At 41.6% G+C, this 18,435-nt stretch overlaps 3 long non-coding RNA genes and 16 other non-coding genes across 21 annotated transcripts; all 19 read left to right on the top strand.

The window, feature by feature from the left end:
- The first annotated feature begins 1,687 nt into the window (after nt 1-1,687).
- On the top strand, nt 1,688-3,858 carry LOC124854981. The gene is made up of 8 exons (XR_007034909.1): nt 1,688-1,783; nt 2,237-2,280; nt 2,426-2,473; nt 2,649-2,692; nt 3,153-3,201; nt 3,393-3,442; nt 3,632-3,658; nt 3,841-3,858. It is a non-coding gene; the product is annotated as an uncharacterized LOC124854981 (long non-coding RNA).
- On the top strand, nt 2,016-2,094 carry LOC124854992. The gene has a single exon (XR_007034923.1). It is a non-coding gene; the product is annotated as a small nucleolar RNA SNORD74 (small nucleolar RNA).
- LOC118124146 lies at nt 2,512-2,580 on the top strand. Its single transcript, XR_004698706.2, has one exon. It is a non-coding gene; the product is annotated as a small nucleolar RNA SNORD75 (small nucleolar RNA).
- On the top strand, nt 3,007-3,086 carry LOC124854996. Its single transcript, XR_007034927.1, has one exon. It is a non-coding gene; the product is annotated as a small nucleolar RNA SNORD24 (small nucleolar RNA).
- Nucleotides 3,245-3,323, top strand: LOC124854990. Its single transcript, XR_007034921.1, has one exon. It is a non-coding gene; the product is annotated as a small nucleolar RNA SNORD79 (small nucleolar RNA).
- On the top strand, nt 3,482-3,564 carry LOC124854993. Its single transcript, XR_007034924.1, has one exon. It is a non-coding gene; the product is annotated as a small nucleolar RNA snR60/Z15/Z230/Z193/J17 (small nucleolar RNA).
- LOC118124121 lies at nt 3,694-3,776 on the top strand. Its single transcript, XR_004698682.2, has one exon. It is a non-coding gene; the product is annotated as a small nucleolar RNA snR60/Z15/Z230/Z193/J17 (small nucleolar RNA).
- LOC118123749 lies at nt 3,857-17,654 on the top strand. Of its 2 annotated transcripts, none has more exons than XR_007034913.1 (6): nt 3,857-3,878; nt 4,050-4,099; nt 4,620-4,672; nt 16,976-17,176; nt 17,402-17,455; nt 17,553-17,654. It is a non-coding gene; the product is annotated as an uncharacterized LOC118123749 (long non-coding RNA). The 2 variants fall into 2 exon arrangements; XR_007034912.1 differs by lacking the exons at nt 16,976-17,176; nt 17,402-17,455; nt 17,553-17,654 and adding exons at nt 4,844-4,873; nt 5,099-5,152; nt 5,250-5,351.
- On the top strand, nt 4,709-4,775 carry LOC118124136. Its single transcript, XR_004698696.1, has one exon. It is a non-coding gene; the product is annotated as a small nucleolar RNA SNORD78 (small nucleolar RNA).
- LOC118124116 lies at nt 4,957-5,029 on the top strand. The gene has a single exon (XR_004698677.1). It is a non-coding gene; the product is annotated as a small nucleolar RNA SNORD47 (small nucleolar RNA).
- LOC124854982 lies at nt 14,379-16,343 on the top strand. Of its 2 annotated transcripts, XR_007034911.1 has the most exons (8): nt 14,379-14,659; nt 14,743-14,786; nt 14,916-14,958; nt 15,134-15,177; nt 15,640-15,688; nt 15,880-15,929; nt 16,119-16,145; nt 16,328-16,343. It is a non-coding gene; the product is annotated as an uncharacterized LOC124854982 (long non-coding RNA). The 2 variants fall into 2 exon arrangements; XR_007034910.1 differs by having other exon boundaries at nt 14,379-14,786.
- Nucleotides 14,521-14,600, top strand: LOC118124119. The gene has a single exon (XR_004698680.1). It is a non-coding gene; the product is annotated as a small nucleolar RNA SNORD74 (small nucleolar RNA).
- On the top strand, nt 14,997-15,065 carry LOC124854995. Its single transcript, XR_007034926.1, has one exon. It is a non-coding gene; the product is annotated as a small nucleolar RNA SNORD75 (small nucleolar RNA).
- Nucleotides 15,492-15,571, top strand: LOC118124103. The gene has a single exon (XR_004698665.1). It is a non-coding gene; the product is annotated as a small nucleolar RNA SNORD24 (small nucleolar RNA).
- On the top strand, nt 15,732-15,810 carry LOC118124107. Its single transcript, XR_004698668.1, has one exon. It is a non-coding gene; the product is annotated as a small nucleolar RNA SNORD79 (small nucleolar RNA).
- LOC118124127 lies at nt 15,969-16,051 on the top strand. Its single transcript, XR_004698688.1, has one exon. It is a non-coding gene; the product is annotated as a small nucleolar RNA snR60/Z15/Z230/Z193/J17 (small nucleolar RNA).
- Nucleotides 16,181-16,263, top strand: LOC118124124. Its single transcript, XR_004698684.2, has one exon. It is a non-coding gene; the product is annotated as a small nucleolar RNA snR60/Z15/Z230/Z193/J17 (small nucleolar RNA).
- Nucleotides 17,012-17,078, top strand: LOC124854994. The gene has a single exon (XR_007034925.1). It is a non-coding gene; the product is annotated as a small nucleolar RNA SNORD78 (small nucleolar RNA).
- Nucleotides 17,260-17,332, top strand: LOC124854991. The gene has a single exon (XR_007034922.1). It is a non-coding gene; the product is annotated as a small nucleolar RNA SNORD47 (small nucleolar RNA).
- Nucleotides 17,655-18,435: the final 781 nt, after the last annotated feature.

Here is an 18,435-nt window from a genome sequence, read left to right as displayed (position 1 = left end):
TAAAGGGCAGCCCCGGCACCACGATTGGCCGACATGTACAAAAATCGATGGGGACATGTGTCTTTTCATAACAAACAAATAAGTCTCTTGGATAGATATGCTAGACCAAACAGGAAGCCCGCCATTTTGACTTTAGTGGCCATTTTCCACATTTTCCACATTTTTACTTTGAAGTACTTGTCCCAGGGCTTTCATCAGATCAACTTCAAATTGAGATGAGTGTCATCTAAACAAGATGGAGATAAAAACTAACTCAAAGATTGATTTTTCGTCACATGGTGTGACCGTGGCGTTGCCTCAAAGTTTGATTACACGCCATTAAAACACGAGGTTCTGTATCTCAGATATATTTGGTCCAATCGAGTCAAAACTAGACATGTAAGACAAGAGTCCCGGCCTGATGACATCTACACATAAATCATGACTTAAAATCACAGCGCCACCTGCTGGCAACAGGAAGTGACATGTTTCACACTTTGATGCACTGCTCCTGGCTGCTTTACAATATACAGCTCAAATGAGCTGAGAGAAGTCAATGGATCATGGTCAGAATTGTGACATTTCCTCAAACCGTGTAAACATTGAGGTGCGGCGGAGGATCATCCTTCGCCAAAGGAGACGATGTTGTAATAACTACAGTGTGCATTGTCCTATCACTGCCAAACTTCGGTCTCATGATCAGAGATCAAGCCTGAACAGCTCTATGTGTCAATATTTCCTCAGTGTCATAGCGCCACCTACTGATTCACCATGAAACAGGAAGTACTTTGTCAATCCACTCTGCATTATCCTACCGGACCCCAAATGCTGACCTATAATCACAATCCAGACCTGCACAGCTCCATATATTAATATTAGTGCAGGGTCATTAGCGCCACCTACTGATCAGTGTGATAATTAAGTTGTTGTAACATTGTCCAATTGACACAAAATTGCTCATGCTACATCAGAGCCCTTCTTCAACAGATATATTAGTATGTATGTAATAATAGTGATGGCGCCACCTACTGGCAACAGGAAGTAAGCTTTGTTTTACAACTATCATTCGATTTACATACAATTTTCACAGTGTGATGTGCTATTTGATAGCGTGGACCGTAATGAGCAATTAGCAGGCAAGGATCAACATCACGTGGACGGACGCAGGAAGTGAAGCGTTTGTCCTTGCCGCAGTGATCAAAACGCATGCAACGTGGAGACGTGCACTTGTTCAATGATCGCTTTCTCCACCAACCGCAACAGGCTTCAAATTGCCTGTGCTCGCCCGTTAGTGCTACAACGTAGCCCTACTTCTAGTTGTTATCAAATAATGTTTGTGATTCTTTGTGAAGTTCCATCACCACTGACGAGTAGCACACTTCAATAACTTCACACAGCACCGAACTACAGGCAGGTTCATCACTTTTTGGGTCCCCAGGAAACATTTCGGTGTCGTTGCTATTTCTGGCGCTTTCTGTATTTGCGTGCTTTGGGACTTTATTTTGCAGCCCACGTGTCGCAAATTGATGAGTTGTTTTTGCATGTGTTTTGTTAATTTGCAGTGCGTTGAGCTCTCTCGCCAACTGTACAACACTATATAATCAGAATGGGACTTTTACTTCGAACCAGGCTGTTTGAGATCTACTCTCAAAACAGAACCAGTCAGTCGAGTTGCCTTCCTGCGAATATGCGCATTTCATTTCAGTAAATCCGTGAGGGCGGGTAGTTAAGGGCTGTTTTCTATGTTTGAGAAAAGGGCAAAAGCAGCTCAGTCTCATTCTCCAGCTCTCTCTCTGTGCAACAGGTGTGTCTCCTCCACCACGTGTCTCTGTGCTGCGTGTCGTCACTTTGTCTTTTAGCTTTTAATGTCTCACTCTGATGTGTATTCATGTAACTTCCTCTGCTGACCCGCTCTGTGCACTGACGGGTTTGACCTGTGAGGCGCTGATGCTAGCCTGGTTAGCCGCAGCAGGCCTCGACCACGTGTTGCTTAGCGCGGGTTGAGATCAGCTCAGCTCAGCTCGGCTCGGCCTCGTCTCATCGCAGTGTGATGAAACAAATGTTGGTAGGGACATCTGACTGCTGTGAGGAACGCCAACTTTCTGACCGCGTGGGACACTGAGACACAAAGAGGCCGTTTTCACTGCAGAGCTCCTGCGCTGCCAGACTTTAGGGTGTGGACATGTTTTCAGTCAGAAGATGGCTGCATCTATTTCAATCAGTTTCGTGCTTAATCTGTTTTCCCATCTTTTTGCAGACTCGTCAGCGACATCGACTCAAAATGAAGGTGAACAGCACGTGGTAAGTAAAAGCTATTAGGTTAGATGGACAGTAGTTTCTGAAACTTCTCACTGAGTTTGAATCAGTAGTGATAAATAAAGATTAGTTCCAGTTACTCAAGATGGCGTCCCGGACCCCTTCAACTAACGTGCCCTTCTTTCCTCAGGCTCAAACGGGTGTTTCCAGGCGTTTGGACTCATCAAATGCATCCCTGGTAATTGTACTTTTTAAACTCTACTAATCCAAAATGGAAGTCGCTGATGATTTCAATTATAAGACAAGTGGACAGAAGTGATTTCTGAGCAGCTTTAGACGGAGACTTCCGTTTCCGCTGTGCACCATGCTCTCTGTGTCACGTGGACAATACCAACATGCGCTTGTATCCGCAGGTTGGAGTATGATGCAGAGGTGTGAAGAAGCTGGGGATGATGAGGTAAAGCTCACGTTTTCTAAATGTCGATGGCTTCTGTTTCTCTTGAGGTGTTTGCAAATCTTTATTTAGCTATTGAACATTTCACCAGGCTCAAAGACGAGGCCTCAGTTGTTGGTCTTAAGTCTGACAATTGTATTTTATAACTTGCATCCTTTTATTAACAGGATCCATTAAATCTGAACCAGTTTAATAACTCTCAAATCTCTTAATTTACAAGTATTTGATTTTAGAGCCACATCTGAAAACTCAAAGTGCAGTCTTGGCTCCACTCTGACCACACCTCCAGAGAAGCATCGGTCTGCACGTGATCCCTGTGCTGCTGATGACATTTATTTGCTACTCTTGATCAAACGATGATGATACCAGCAACCACCATGTTTTATTATCTGAGGCACTGATGAGGCCGTGTCTGACGTCCTGAGATTCTTTCATGGCTCACGTATATGTCTTGTTTCTGCAGGTGTGATCACACTGACTGAATTCACTCTTCGTTCACGACATTCAATAAGGTAACGAACTAGACTTTTATCTTGACATATTTGCCCCAAAACAAACTGTTCATGATGATTATTGTTAAACAATGGGAATCTCTCTGATAAAGGGTGAAAGAGAACTGTTTTCTGATGCAGTGCTGGTTTAGGAAAAGCTTGTATGTTTGCAGGTTTTTTTGTTTTCTCAACTTCTGGTGTTTGTCTTGCAGATGGTCTCGTGTTTGTGCATCTGGTCTGAACGCTCTAGTATGAGCTACTGGTGAGTTTAAGATTTTACCGGTTTAGTTTTGAAACTAGTCTGATACAATGATGATCCCATAGTTCAGCACAGTTAATCAATGAAGAAGAACTATTGTCTTTCGCTCCTATCTGATGTGTCGGCTTCTATGACCTCCAATGTCTCCTCAAACGGGATTTGGTTTTAATTGAATTTCTTGTTTATTTTCAGAAACCTCTCTGGCTACAGAATGCTATGGTGAGTGAGACTGAAGTTTTATCCTTAAATGAAGTTTGACACAATGATGATACCATACTTCAGCAGATTTAACAATGAAGAAGATCTATTTGTCTTTCGCTCCTAGCTGATGTGTCACCTGTAATTGTCCTCTAGCCCAAACAGCTTATTATGCATACTAACATCCCCTCTGTTCTCCTCAGACATGTGACTTCTCCGGACTAAACTTCCAGCCTTGTTGGTACGTCTCACATTCAAATCAAATGTTGCTAATGTTCAGGCGTGATGAATGTGAATCAGGTCGCTGATCCAGTTGAGGAAATATGTCATGTTTCTGATCTGATACTTGTTGCAAGAGATAAAATTGCTAGTTTCTGCAATCATCATAATTGAAGCTGTTTTTACTTTACAGATCTAATGGGATCTTGGGCAGTTGGGTGCAGAAGATGTCACACAAACAATGTGAGTATGAAAATAAAAACTGTAGAACCTCAGTCCCAGATGACAAGTGGAGCTGGACACAAACATGCCCTTTAGCTATCAGCAGGTAGTTGTCAAGACTGAAACTGCTAGTTGGCTTTTTTCACTTTATATCAAATAAAAGGTATGTAGTTAGGCTAGAACTGCAGGATTTAATTGGGATACCTATTCATAATGTAAACTTATGTTGAGTGGAAATAAAAGTCAAATTGGAAAATGCATGAATTGGAGTAAATTCATTTACAACTGACACCAGCTCCATTTGCTGGTTGAACTCCACCTCATCTGGGTCTGAGCAAGCAGCTCTGGTTCATTAGTTGGGAACTTGGTTGGTTTTAGTGAACCTCATGATCCCTGTAGTCTGACCTTGTGATGACTAGATGACGACTGACTTGAAACCATGGAGTCTTGTTATATTAGCTCTATCTGATTTGGTCAACGTAGAAAGCTTCACCCCATGTATGTTGTGCATACTCATCTTATGCTGTTCTGTCGTCTGCAGGTTCTGATCGCTCTCTGAGATCCGACTGAACGGCCAAGACGAGGTTGACTGAGGTGAGAATTCAGAGAATTGCAAAATGGCTTTTGCTGGTTCAGTGATGTCTTTAACAAATGTCTGACCTGAACTTGTAATGTGGACAACATTGTTGCTGAGTAACCTGCAAACTTGAAGCTTAATAGACCAATCACTGACTTGTAATAAGGGTATTTCTGTCTCTTCTCCAGGAAAAGGCTGCATCTCTTGGGCTGACCTTGGTAAGTATTTCAAAGTCTATGACAAAGTGCCAATGTTGGTTTGATAGAAAATATTGACTTGAAAATCTGCTTAAATGGACCACTACCTGTGATGACAAGATTCTGCCAAATGATATCTCTTGATTATACCTTACCGTTCCATATTTCTCTGAGGTTGTGGTCTAAAACAAATGTTTTGTTACTTGATACCTGGTTTTATTTTAAAAGACTTGTTTCTTTCCACAGAAAGCAGATGTAATGTCCTCTGGCCCTCAGACAGCCTGATGTTTTACTCTAAAGGTAAGTACAAGCCTGCTAGAGTACAATATCTGAGTCGTGATGATATCAAATAGACTTTATTGTTCTGGATATTAAAACAAAGCTGCCTCTTTTTCAGATTCTGTGGTATTATGGCGACCGGAGTTTGACCTGCAGACAATTTAATATCTCTTGGCAAATGTGTTTTCAACATTGTTGCAATAAAATACTCAAAACGAAATATTGATGTTGTTTTTGGGAAAAATATGGAAATTGTGTTTTAAAGTATAATTGACTCAACTACAGAGCTGGTCAGTGATTGGAAGTCTTCATTGTGCCAGAAATCAATGATAAAATGCAATGTGATTGCAAAAATGTAAACAAGACTCATTTTAACTTAAGTAGGTTACTTAAGTCAGTTTGTAGGGATTATGCAAAACCTCAACTGATAGCCATGAAATAGTGTGGGGTCAGGCATGTCTCAAAGAACCCGTTACATTTGTGTGGATCTGGGGTATTTGATATAACGTTAGGAAGTTTTTTTGCCTCTTACTGATCTCAAAAGAATTTGGCTATGGGGTAATTTGTCTGATGTGTGGGAAATGAGATTATTTTTTTTATATTGAATGTGCTTAGTTTTTAAGCAGTTACAACCTAAGCCTTAAGCTCATCTATTGAATGGGCCTTGTTTTTCTGTTTAATTTTCATGTGCACTTTCAGGTTCCAGCTTTCAATTATAAAATAGACATGGCAAGAAATCAACAGCATGAACAAATGCGTGATTCTTAAACTCTTCAAGCTAACAGCTACTCATAATGAACCCAACATTAAATCAAGGTCAAATAAAGACAGTAGGCAAACTGATCCTTTTTTTATTGCGGAGAACATTTCTTGAGTACGTGCTCGTCTCTAGACTTCTGAGGACACGCATTGACATGATTCATTCTCTAACCTTTACCATTGCAACTAAATACCTAACCTGAATCTACTTATATCTCAGACCCCATTTCTACAAAATTACTTAAAGAAATTCTGCCCCTAATTGACAGTTCATTACTGAACACAATACATCTGTCATTATCATCAGGATATGTACCACAGTCTTTTAAAATAGCTGTAATCAAACCCTCCTCAAAAACACCCCTTAGACCCAGAGGTTTTAGCCAATTATCGTCCGATATCTAATCTCCCTTTCCTGTCTAAAATCCTAGAAAAAGTTGTAGCCAATCAGCTGTGTGAGTTTCTCCAGAAAATAATATATATGAAGACTTTCAGTCAGGGTTTAGAGCCAATCACAGCACAGAGACAGCCTTGGCAAAAGTCACTAATGATCTTCTAATAGCTTCAGATCAGGGATTTGTGTCTGTCCTCGTTCTGTTAGATCTTAGTGCAGCATTTGACACAATTGACCATAATATTTTATTACAGAGACTAGAACAGTTAATTAGCATTAAAGGAACCGCCTAAAATGGTTTAAATCCTATTTTTCAGACCGCTCCCAATTCGTGCAAATTAATGATGAGTCATCTGTGCGCACCAAAGTTAACCATGGTGTTCCACAAGGCTCTGTGCTCGGCCCAATTTTATTCTCATTATATATGCTTCCACTTGGAAACATTATCAGGACACACTCGGTAAATTTCCACTGCTATGCGGATGACACCCAGTTATACTTGTCAATAAAACCTGAACAAAGTAATCAAATAACTAAACTCCAAGCATGTCTCAAGGACATAAAAACCTGGATGACCCTAATTTTCTCTTATTAAACTCAGATAAAACAGAGGTTCTAATACTTGGCCCTAAACACCTTAGAGATACATTATCTAACGATATAGCTGCGCTAAACGACATTGCCCTTGCTTCCAATGAAACAGTCAGGAACTTGGGAGTGATCTTCGATCCTGATTTATCCTTTAATTCTCACTTAAAACAAATTTCTAGGACAGCCTTTTTCACTTGCGTAATATCTCCAAAATCAGACATGTCCTTTCTCAAAGGATGCAGAAAAACTAATCCACGCCTTTGTTACATCCAGACTGGATTATTGTAATTCCTTATTATCAGGCTCCAGCAGTAAGTCGTTAAAGACTCTGCAGCTTGTCCAAAATGCCGCAGCACGTGTCCTGACAAGAACCAAGAAAAGAGCACATTTCTCAGTATTAGCTTCGCTACACTGGCTTCAGTTAAATCTAGAATAGAATTTAAAATTCTCCTCCTCACCTTCAAGGCCCTTAACAATATGGCACCATTATATCTTAAAGAGCTGTTAGTACCTTATCAACCCACTAGAGCACTGCGCTCCCAGAATTCAGGCTTACTTGTCGTCCCTAAAGTCTCTAAAAGTAGAGTAGGAGCCAGAGCTTTCAGCTATCAAGCTCCTCTCCTGTGGAATCATCTCCCACTTTCAGTTCGGGAGGCAGACACCATCTGTACGTTTAAGAGTAGGCTTAAAACCTTCCTTTTGATAACGCTTATAGTTAGAGCTGGTCCAGGCTTGTCCTAGACCTGCTCTTAGTTAAACTGCTATAGGTTTAGAAGGTCGGGGACACATGACACACGGAGCTTCTCTTTCCAGCTTCTCCTTCCTCTTCTCAATCTTTATCACATCAAATTAATTCATATCCCATCAATACATGTCACTGACTTGACTTCTTCCCGAGTGTCCTTTGCCTTATTGTCCGCAGACCCAGGGCCGCGGCTGTGGCCACATCATGGATTAGGATCTGTGGATCACGTATCAGAGGTCGTAATGGTGGATCCAGTATGGCGGATTCTGCATCGTGCTGGCTGATCGTGATAACAAAGGCAGATCCTTTATCGTGTTGGCATCAGATACTGGTAGTGGACCACGACCGAGGTGGCAGCTGATGATGGATCCTAATGGCGGCAGTGGACAATAACTGTGGACTATAGTGGCATCCGATCTTGATGGTGGATCATGATCTTGCTGGCTGCTGACCATGGACTATGATTGCAGCAGGACTGCTCGATACATAGTATTTCTCCTCAGACACTTGACCAATAATGACATTAATCCACCAAATCACTGACCTTCAGTTATACTTCAAAATGTTTACCCTAATCAATGCTGCTAAAACCTTTATCTTGATGTTCTCCTTTACACTTGACATCCATTGCACTTCTGTCCGTCCTGGGAGAGGGATCCCTCACATGTGGCTCTCTCTGAGGTTTCTACGTTCTTTTTTCCCTGTTAAAAGGGTTTTTAGTAGTTTTTCCTTACTCTTGTTGAGGGTTAAGGGCAGAGGATGTCACACCATGTTAAAGCCCTATGAGACAAATTGTGATTTGTGAATATGGGCTATACAAATAAAATTTGATTGATTGATTGATTATAGCCCAAATCTACCTCTAACTCTAAAATCAAGTCTTAACCCTCAAACAACCCATTGACTGTGAGGACCAGGCAAAACCCGCCCCACAATGATGAATTGAACCAAGATGGGCCATTATAACTAGATAGACATGCACACACACACACACACACACAGAGCTATGCTTCAGACTTTACCTTGACTTCCATTCATAATGGACAGCCTAACGTAATCCTTCTACCTTAACCTGACAACAATCCACATCTGATCTTTAACCTTAACCAGGAACACAGAAATGAAGTTTGGCCTCATCAGGACTGAGCTTTGTTCCCGTCAGGTCTACTGGTCCTGACAAGGTCAATGTTTATACTGGAAAAGACCTACAAATTTGTACACACACAAAATCACATATTGATTAACAGACATTTTCTGAGATAAGATTGTATGTGTGTGGGTGTATTAGCTTAAAAAATATGTTCCAGTAAAAAACATACAGGAGTGAGAACTACCATTAAGGCAGTTTTAGTATTTCAGCCGGTGTTTATGTGTCATTTCGCTGAGCAGTGTTTCACTTCGCCCACCCTTGTGGTCTATTTGCGGGTGGCAACCGACATCAAGGTGCATTAGCGCCATCTACTGTTTAAATCACGATGGTTGACAAAGATTAAAATAAAAGAATTGTGACGAAAAGAAGAAAGAAAATTCACATAAAAGAAAATAAATCACTACAAAGGCATGAAGTTGATTGTGTGGTTTTATTCTAATTAGACATCAAAGCCGTGTGAGAGGTATATAGGCCGTGTGAAAGGTATATAGGCACACACAGCTTCATCACTTCAGTCACATGAACAAAAATCAACAGGAGAACTATTCTGTCACCATGTCTCAAAACAGTGAGTTAGAAATCAGTGTAGGAGACCTGATCCCCTCCCCCACTACACAGTACCAGGCACAGACAATCCTGGGCAATGGCGTCTATGGAGTGGTCATCCAATGCAGGAATGTGACCACCGATGAAACGGTGGCTTTAAAAATGATCAAAAGCATGGAAAACATTGACTGCGCCAAGGAAGAGGAGGTCACCCTTCAAACCATGAAGGCGCTCCACTCAGACAGGTTCAACATCGTCAGATTCAACGAGTCATTCACCTACAAGGGACATTACTGTCTTGTGTTTGAGCACCTGGATATGGATCTGCAGAAATTCAAGCAGATCAGCCCGGGTCAACACCTTCAGCTGAAGCAGATCCGCCCCATTCTACAGCAGGTTTGTTTTTTAAACTCAAGCTCTTACACTAACTGCTTTGTAGGGTGAAGGGTAAACTTGGTTGCTAAAATGTGTCTGTTATGGTTGTTGTTGAGGAAATAACTCTGTAGCTCATGATTATTATTATGTTTTTCATGATTTCAGCTGGCTACATCCTTGGAATTTCTGAACAGCGCAGGGATCATCCATGCAGATTTGAAGCCAGATAACATCATGTTGGTGGATCATGTCAGGAAGCCACTCAAAGTTAAAGTCATTGACTTTGGTTTAGCCTTCGATGATCCTGAGGAACAGATCGGTGATCTCCTCCAGCCTTTGTGGTACAGGTAGGTAACTGACAGCACATCTGTATACCTGGGACAGCTGTGTTTGCTGTAATTAATTAGACAAGTCCTGTACGCTGGCATGTCAGGTTTATGTCTCAGAAACGGACAGTAACATATTGACAGTAACAAGGAGTTTAGTACATTTTAAAACCTCAGTAATATGTTTGTGTTTCTTATCCTAAGATCTCCTGAGGTTCTGTATAAAGAGCCTTTCAGCGGGGCCATCGATGTATGGTCTCTCGGCTGTATTGCTGCTGAGCTGTCTACGGGCAGACCACTGTTCCCAGCCTCTAATGAGAATGAATTGGTCAGTATCTGCACTTAAATCACAACAAACACGTACAGTTCTGCCGTGATGTTTGTGTATTTTAAATCCACACACTTGATTATTATAGTGAGAGGGTTTCCAGTAGAAGTTCACTGATTTCTACTATTTTACTAATGAGACAAATCAGAGACACTTCATCCATATGTCTCAGTAATAGAAGTGCACCTGATGTACATGATCAACAATGTAAACTTGAAGTTAACTAACTCTCACAATGTTGTGTTTTCTCCACAGATGAGGCAATTTGCGTTTGCAATTAGAGATCCAGAGCATGAAGGAAACTTCCTACCTCATGCGTTCTGGCCAAGACGCTGGATGGAAGGCAGATTTATGGTAAGAAAGTAGTTTACAACCACTTAGCTGGCTCCACTAGCTCACTAATTATGGTGTCTTTCCTTCAGTCTGTGTTTCTTTCCCCTGTGCCATCCACTGCAAACTATCTCAATGAAACAATTCTTCATTTCAGTCAATAGTTTCAATTCTCGTTTGTGATCAACAGCCTGGATGAATTTATAACAGCACAACGTTTTCATAATCCAAACACGAGGACATGTAACAATGTTGGTTTTCCTCATCTTGTTAAAGGGGACTCATCCGCTCTGGGTAGAAGACGTCCAAGCTGAACACTGTGACCTGCAGTGCTTTTTGGACCTAATGACTCAGATGCTGATGATGAGTCAGTTAAGAAGAATTACCCCCAGCAGAATTCTCCAGCATCCATTCATCACGATGAGCCACCTTCAGGGTTCATTCAGAAACAGCCTCTAGTAAGTTTGTGCTTAGATGGTCTGTGTAAGTCTGTGCTGATAGACATGGGTAAAAAATATCTGAGATATAAGGTGATTAAGGTGTTTGGCTCAGCAGTTTCATTTGTCTTCCAGTGTGAAGTCATGTAAGGATCTGATGGACATCTGTCAGGATCCAAGCTCTGACGATGGAGGACATGGAGACCAGGTGGTCCTTCAAATGTCCCTGAAAGAGGACGCCTCCAGCCGCACTGCCAGCCCAGCCAAGGAGCGCAGCCCTGCTGGGATGACAGATGAGAAGCATTCAAAAATGAATGCAAAGCGTGGCACCATGTGAGTCTTTGAAATATCTTCCTGTCTTGATCATTTTATATTGTAGAAGAACAGTTCAACATTTTGGTAAATATTCTTGTTTTTTGCTCAGAGTTTAATGGGAAGAATGATAAAACTCTCATTAACTATGGATCTGCAGCCAAGTGCAGTTTAGAATGTGCATTTTTAGAAATGTCAAATCACTGCTTTAAGATCAAGAATTAAATTATTTTCTTATCCACATCACAGACCAGAAGACTCCCAAGCAAAGGTCAGAAGGAGTGAGCGACTGGCGGCCATTCGAAAAGGCACAAGTGGGCAAACGGGCCCAATCAGGATGAGGATGCGAAAGAGACACAATCCCACAGGGATGGGAACCCCTCGACAAAGACGACAAACATGAGCCTCAGAAAAGGACGGACCTTGTGAGAGGCAACAAAAAGTCAGAAGCTGCCCCCTCCAACTCAACCAGTGTTCATTCCCCAAGAAGAGGATGAGGGACGAAGAGGAGGTGCCAGTGTTGGACAAAACCTGCTCATGGAGAGAAGGAAGGTAGAACTTGCCCGTTCTAAAGACTGGACTAGTCTGCGAGTCAGCAGCTTCAGGTTCCTCGGGGTCCACATCAGTGATGACCTGACCTGGACCAACCACACAGACTCCATCAGGAAGACGGCCAGACAGCGGCTCTTCTCTTCCTCCAGGCTGCGGAGGCTCAACATGGATGCCAGGATTCTCTGCAACTTCTACAGGTGCACCATAGAGAGCATCCTGACTGGCTGCATCACCGCCTGGTACGGCAGCTGCACCGCCCTGAACCGTAAGGCTCTACAGAGGGTGGTGAAGTCTGCCCAGCACATCACCAGGACGGAGCTACCATCCATGGAGGACCTCTACACCCAGCGGTGTAGGAAGAAGGCCAACCGGATCATTAAAGATCCCTTTCACCCCAGCCATAAACTGTTCTGCCTGCTGCCGTCTGGCCGACGGTACCGCAGCATCCGGGCCCGCACCACCAGACTCAGAGACAGTTTCATCCCCCAGGCCATAAGACTTTTAAACTCCTCCAATCTGTCATAACTCTGCACCTTAGCATATTTGCACATTGCATATTTGCACTATTGCACACACTTGCACTATTGTTTTCTTTTTTTCTTTAGGTGTATATATATATTTTAGATATATATATTTTATTTTAAATTTTAAATTTTGATTGAGCATTGTTATAAGAGAGCCTGTGACCCAAGCATTTCATTGCAAGCGACTGCTTAATGTTATCGTTGTGCATATGACAATAAACTCTTGAATCTTGAATCTTGAATCTTGAATAAGGAGAGCGAACTGGACTGTCAAGATATTAATTTGTGTTTTATCTGCTCTTTTAATCGATGACCAAAACCTTGCGCCACCTTAAGGAATGGGCGTGGCAAAATAACTGACTAGCGCCCCTAAGGGCAGCCCGGCACCATGATTGGCCAACATGTACAAAAATCGATGGGGACATGTGTCTTTTCATAACAAACAAATAAGTCTCTTGGATAGATATGCTAGACCAAACAGGAAGCCCGCCATTTTGACTTTAGTGCATTTTCCACATTTTCACATTTTTACTTTGAAGTACTTGTCCCAGGGCTTTCATCAGATCAACTTCAAATTGAGATGAGTGTCATCTAAACAAGATGGAGATAAAACTAACTCAAAGATCGATTTTTCGTCACGGTGTGACCGTGGCGTTGCCTCAAAGTTTGATTACACGCCATCAAAACACAAGGTTCTGTATCTCAGATATATTTGGTCCAATCGAGTCAAAACTAGACATGTAAGACAAGAGTCCCGTGCCTGATGACATCTACACAGAAATCATGACTTAAAATCACAGCGCCACCTGCTGGCAACAGGAAGTGACATGTTTCATACTTTGATGCACTGCTCCTGGCTGCTTTACAATATACAGCTCAAATGAGTTCAGTCAAGTCATTGGATCATGGTCAGAATTGTGACATTTCCTCAAACCGTGTAAACATTGAGGTGCGGCGGAGGATCATCCTTCGCCAAAGGAGACGATGTTGTCATAACTACAGTGTGCATTGTCCTATCACTGCCAAACTTCGGTCTCATGATCAGAGATCAAGCCTGAACAGCTCTATGTGTCAATATTTCCTCAGTGTCATAGCGCCACCTACTGATTCACCATGAAACAGGAAGTACTTTGTCAATCCCTCTGCATTATCCTACCGGACCCCAAATGCTGACCTATAATCACAATCCAGACCTGCACAGCTCCATATATTAATATTAGTGCAGGGTCATTGCGCCACCTACTGATCAGTGTGATAATTAAGTTGTTGTAACATTGTCCAATTGACACAAAATTGCTCATGCTACATCAGTTGCCCTTCTTCAACAGATATATTAGTATGTATGTAATAATAGTGATGGCGCCACCTACTGGCAACAGGAAGTAAGCTTTGTTTTACAACTATCATTCGATTTACATACAATTTTCACAGTGTGATGTGGTATTTGATAGCGTGGACCGTAATGAGCAATTAGCAGGCAAGGATCGTCATCACGTGACGGACGAGGAAGTGAAGCGTTTGTCCTTGCCGCAGTGCGCCAAACGCATGCGATGGGCGATGCACTTGTTCAATGATCGCTCTCTCCACCAACCGCAACAGGCTTCAAATTGCCTGTGCTCGGCCGTTAGTGCTACAACGTAGCCCTACTTCTAGTTGTTATCAAATAATGTTTGTGATTCTTTGTGAAGTTCCATCACCACTGACGAGTAGCACACTTCAATAACACACAGCACCGAACTACAGGCAGGTTCATCACTTTTTGGGTCCCCAGGAAACATTTCCGGTGTCGTTTTCGTTATTTGTGTCATGGGTTTTGCGCAGTGTTGTTTCATGTGTTTTATGAACTGAGGGCGGATGGCCGATGTGTATTCAGTAACTTCCTCTGCTGAGCCCGCGCTCTGTGCACTGACGGGTTTGACCTGTGAGGCGCTGATGCTAGCACAGTTAGCCTGGTTAGCCGCAGCAGGCCTCGGCCACGTGTTGCTTAGCGCGGGTTGAGCTCAGCTCGGCTCGGCCTCGTCTCATCGCAGTGTGATGAAACAAATGTTGGTAGGGACATCTGACTACTGTGAGGAAACGCCAACTTTCTGACCGCGTGGGACACTGAGACACCAAGAGGCCGTTTTCACTGCAGAGCTCCTGCGCTGCCAGACTTTAGGGTGTGGACATGTTTTCAGTCAGAAGATGGCTGCATCTATTTCAATCAGTTTCGTGCTTAATCTGTTTTCCCATCTTTTTGCAGACTCGTCAGCGACATCGACTCGAAATGAAGGTGAACAGCACGTGGTAAGTAAAAGCTATTAGGTTAGATGGACAGTAGTTTCTGAAACGTCTCTCTGAGTTTGAATCAGTTGTGATAAATAAAGATTAGTTCCAGTTACTCAAGATGTTACTAACGTGCCCTTCTTTCTTCAGGCTCAAACGGGTGTTTCCAGGCGTTGGATCAAATGCATCCCTGGTAATTGTACTTTTTAAACTCTACTAATCCAAAGTGGAAGTCGCTGATGATTTCAATTATAAGAGTAGTGGACAGAAGTGATTTCTGAGCAGCTTTAGACGGAGACTTCCGTTTCCGCTGTGCACCATGCTCTCGGTGTCACGTGGACAATGCCAACATGCGCTTGTATCCGCAGGTTGGAGTATGATGCAGAGGTGTGAAGAAGCTGGGGATGATGAGGTAAAGCTCACGTTTTCTAAATGTCGATGGCTTCTGTTTCTCTTGAGGTGTTTGCAAATCTTTATTTAGCTATTGAACATTTCACCAGACTCAAAGACGAGGCCTCAGTTGTTGGTCTTAAGTCTGACAATTGTATTGTATAACTCGCATCCTTTTATTAACAGGATCCATTCAATCTGAACCAGTTTAATAACTCTTAAATCTCTTAATTTACAAGTATTTGATTTTAGAGCCACATCTGAAAACTCAAAGTGCAGTCTTGGCTCCACTCTGACCACACCTCCAGAGAAGCATCGGTCTGCACGTGATCCCTGTGCTGCTGATGACATTTATTTGCTACTCTTGATCAAACGATGATGATACCAGCAACCACCATGTTTTATTATCTGAGGCACTGATGAGGCCGTGTCTGACGTCCTGAGATTCTTTCATGGCTCACGTATATATGTCTTGTTTCTGCAGGTGTGATCACACTGACTGAATTCACTCTTCGTTCACGACATTCAATAAGGTAACGAACTAGACTTTTATCTTGACATATTTGCCCCAAAACAAACTGTTAATGATGATTATTGTTAAACAATGGGAATCTCTCTGATAAAGGGTGAAAGAGAACTGTTTTCTGATGCAGTGCTGGTTTAGGAAAAGCTTGTATGTTTGCAGGTTTTTTTGTTTTCTCAACTTCTGGTGTTTGTCTTGCAGATGGTCTCGTGTTTGTGCATCTGGTCTGAACGCTCTAGTATGAGCTACTGGTGAGTTTAAGATTTTACCGGTTTAGTTTTGAAACTGGTCTGATACAATGATGATCCCATAGTTCAGCACAGTTAATCAATGAAGAAGAACTATTGTCTTTCGCTCCTATCTGATGTGTCGGCTTCTATGACCTCCAATGTCTCCTCAAATGGGATTTGGTTTTAATTGAATTTCTTGTTTATTTTCAGAAACCTCTCTGGCTACAGAATGCTATGGTGAGTGAGACTGAAGTTTTATCCTTAAATGAAGTTTGACACAATGATGATACCATAGTTCAGCAGATTTAACAATGAAGAAGATCTATTTGTCTTTCGCTCCTAGCTGATGTGTCACCTGTAATTGTCCTCTAGCCCAAACAGCTTATTATGCATACTAACGTCCCCTCTGTTCTCCTCAGACATGTGACTTCTCCCTCACTAAACTTCCAGCCTTGTTGGTACATCTCACATTCAAATCAAATGTTGCTAATGTTCAGGCGTGATGAATGTGAATCAGGTCGCTGATCCAGTTGAGGAAATATGTCATGTTTCTGATCTGATACTTGTTGCAAGAGATAAAATTGCTAGTTTCTGCAATCATCATAATTGAAGCTGGTTTTACTTTACAGATCTAATGGGATCTTGGGCAGTTGGGTGCAGAAGATGTCACACAAACAATGTGAGTATGAAAATAAAAACTGTAGAACCTCAGTCCCAGATGACAAGTGGAGCTGGACACAAACATGCCCTTTAGCTATCAGCAGGTAGTTGTCAAGACTGAAACTGCTAGTTGGCTTTTTTCACTTTATATCAAATAAAAGGTTTGTAGTTAGGCTAGAACTGCAGGATTTAATTGGGATACCTATTCATAATGTAAACGTATGTTGAGTGGAAATAAAAGTCAAATTGGAAAATGCATGAATTGGAGTAAATTCATTTACAACTGACACCAGCTCCATTTGCTGGTTGAACTCCACCTCATCTGGGTCTGAGCAAGCAGCTCTGGTTCATTAGTTGGGAACTTGGTTGGTTTTAGTGAACCTCATGATCCCTGTAGTCTGACTGAGGTGAGAATTCAGAGAATTGCAAAATGGCTTTTGCTGGTTCAGTGATGTCTTTAACAAATGTCTGACCTGAACTTGTAATGTGGACAACATTGTTGCTGAGTAACCTGCAAACTTGAAGCTTAATAGACCAATCACTGACTTGTAATAAGGGTATTTCTGTCTCTTCTCCAGGAAAAGGCTGCATCTCTTGGGCTGACCTTGGTAAGTATTTCAAAGTCTATGACAAAGTGCCAATGTTGGTTTGATAGAAAATATTGACATGAAAATCTGCTTAAATGGACCACTACCTGTGATGACAAGATTCTGCCAAATGATATCTCTTGATTATACCTTACCGTTCCATATTTCTCTGAGGTTGTGGTCTAAAACAAATGTTTTGTTACTTGATACCTGGTTTTATTTTAAAAGACTTGTTTCTTTCCACAGAAAGCAGATGTAATGTCCTCTGGCCCTCAGACAGCCTGATGTTTTACTCTAAAGGTAAGTACAAGCCTGCTAGAGTACAATATCTGAGTCGTGATGATATCAAATAGACTTTATTGTTCTGGATATTAAAACAAAGCTGCCTCTTTTTCAGATTCTGTGGTATTATGGCGACCGGAGTTTGACCTGCAGACAATTTAATATCTCTTGGCAAATGTGTTTTCAACATTGTTGCAATAAAATACTCAAAACGAAATATTGATGTTGTTTTTTTTGGAAAAATATGGAAATTGTGTTTTAAAGTATAATTGACTCAACTACAGAGCTGGTCAGTGATTGGAAGTCTTCATTGTGCCAAAAATCAATGATAAAATGCAATGTGATTGCAAAAATGTAAACAAGACTCATTTTAACTTAAGTAGGTTACTTAAGTCAGTTTGTAGGGATTATGCAAAACCTCAACTGATAGCCATGAAATAGTGTGGGGTCAGGCATGTCTCAAAGAACCCGTTACATTTGTGTGGATCTGGGGTATTTAATATAACGTTAGGAAGTTTTTTTGCCTCTTACTGATATCAAAAGAATTTGGCTATGTGATAATTTGTCTGATGTGTGGGAAATGAGATTATTTTTTTTATATTGAATGTGCTTAGTTTTTAATCAGTTACAACCTAAGCCTTAAGCTCATCTATTGAATGGGCCTTGTTTTTCTGTTTAATTTTCATGTGCACTTTCAGGTTCCAGCTTTCAATTATAAAAATAGACATGGCAAGAAATCAACAGCATGAACAAATGCGTGATTCTTAAACTCTTCAAGCTAACAGCTACTCATAATGAACCCAACATTAAATCAAGGTCAAATAAAGACAGTAGGCAAACTGATCCCTTTTTTTTATTGCGGAGAACATTTCTTGAGTACGTGCTCGTCTCTAGACTTCTGAGGACACGCATTGACATGATTCATTCTCTAACCTTTACCATTGCAACTAAATACCTAACCTGAATCTACTTATAGCCCAAATCTACCTCTAACTCTA

This window comes from Hippoglossus stenolepis, chromosome 16 (assembly GCF_022539355.2).
Source record: "Hippoglossus stenolepis isolate QCI-W04-F060 chromosome 16, HSTE1.2, whole genome shotgun sequence".
Taxonomy (NCBI): domain Eukaryota; kingdom Metazoa; phylum Chordata; class Actinopteri; order Pleuronectiformes; family Pleuronectidae; genus Hippoglossus; species Hippoglossus stenolepis.
Note: the sequence above shows the minus strand (reverse complement) of the source record. Positions and strands in the feature narration are given on the sequence as shown.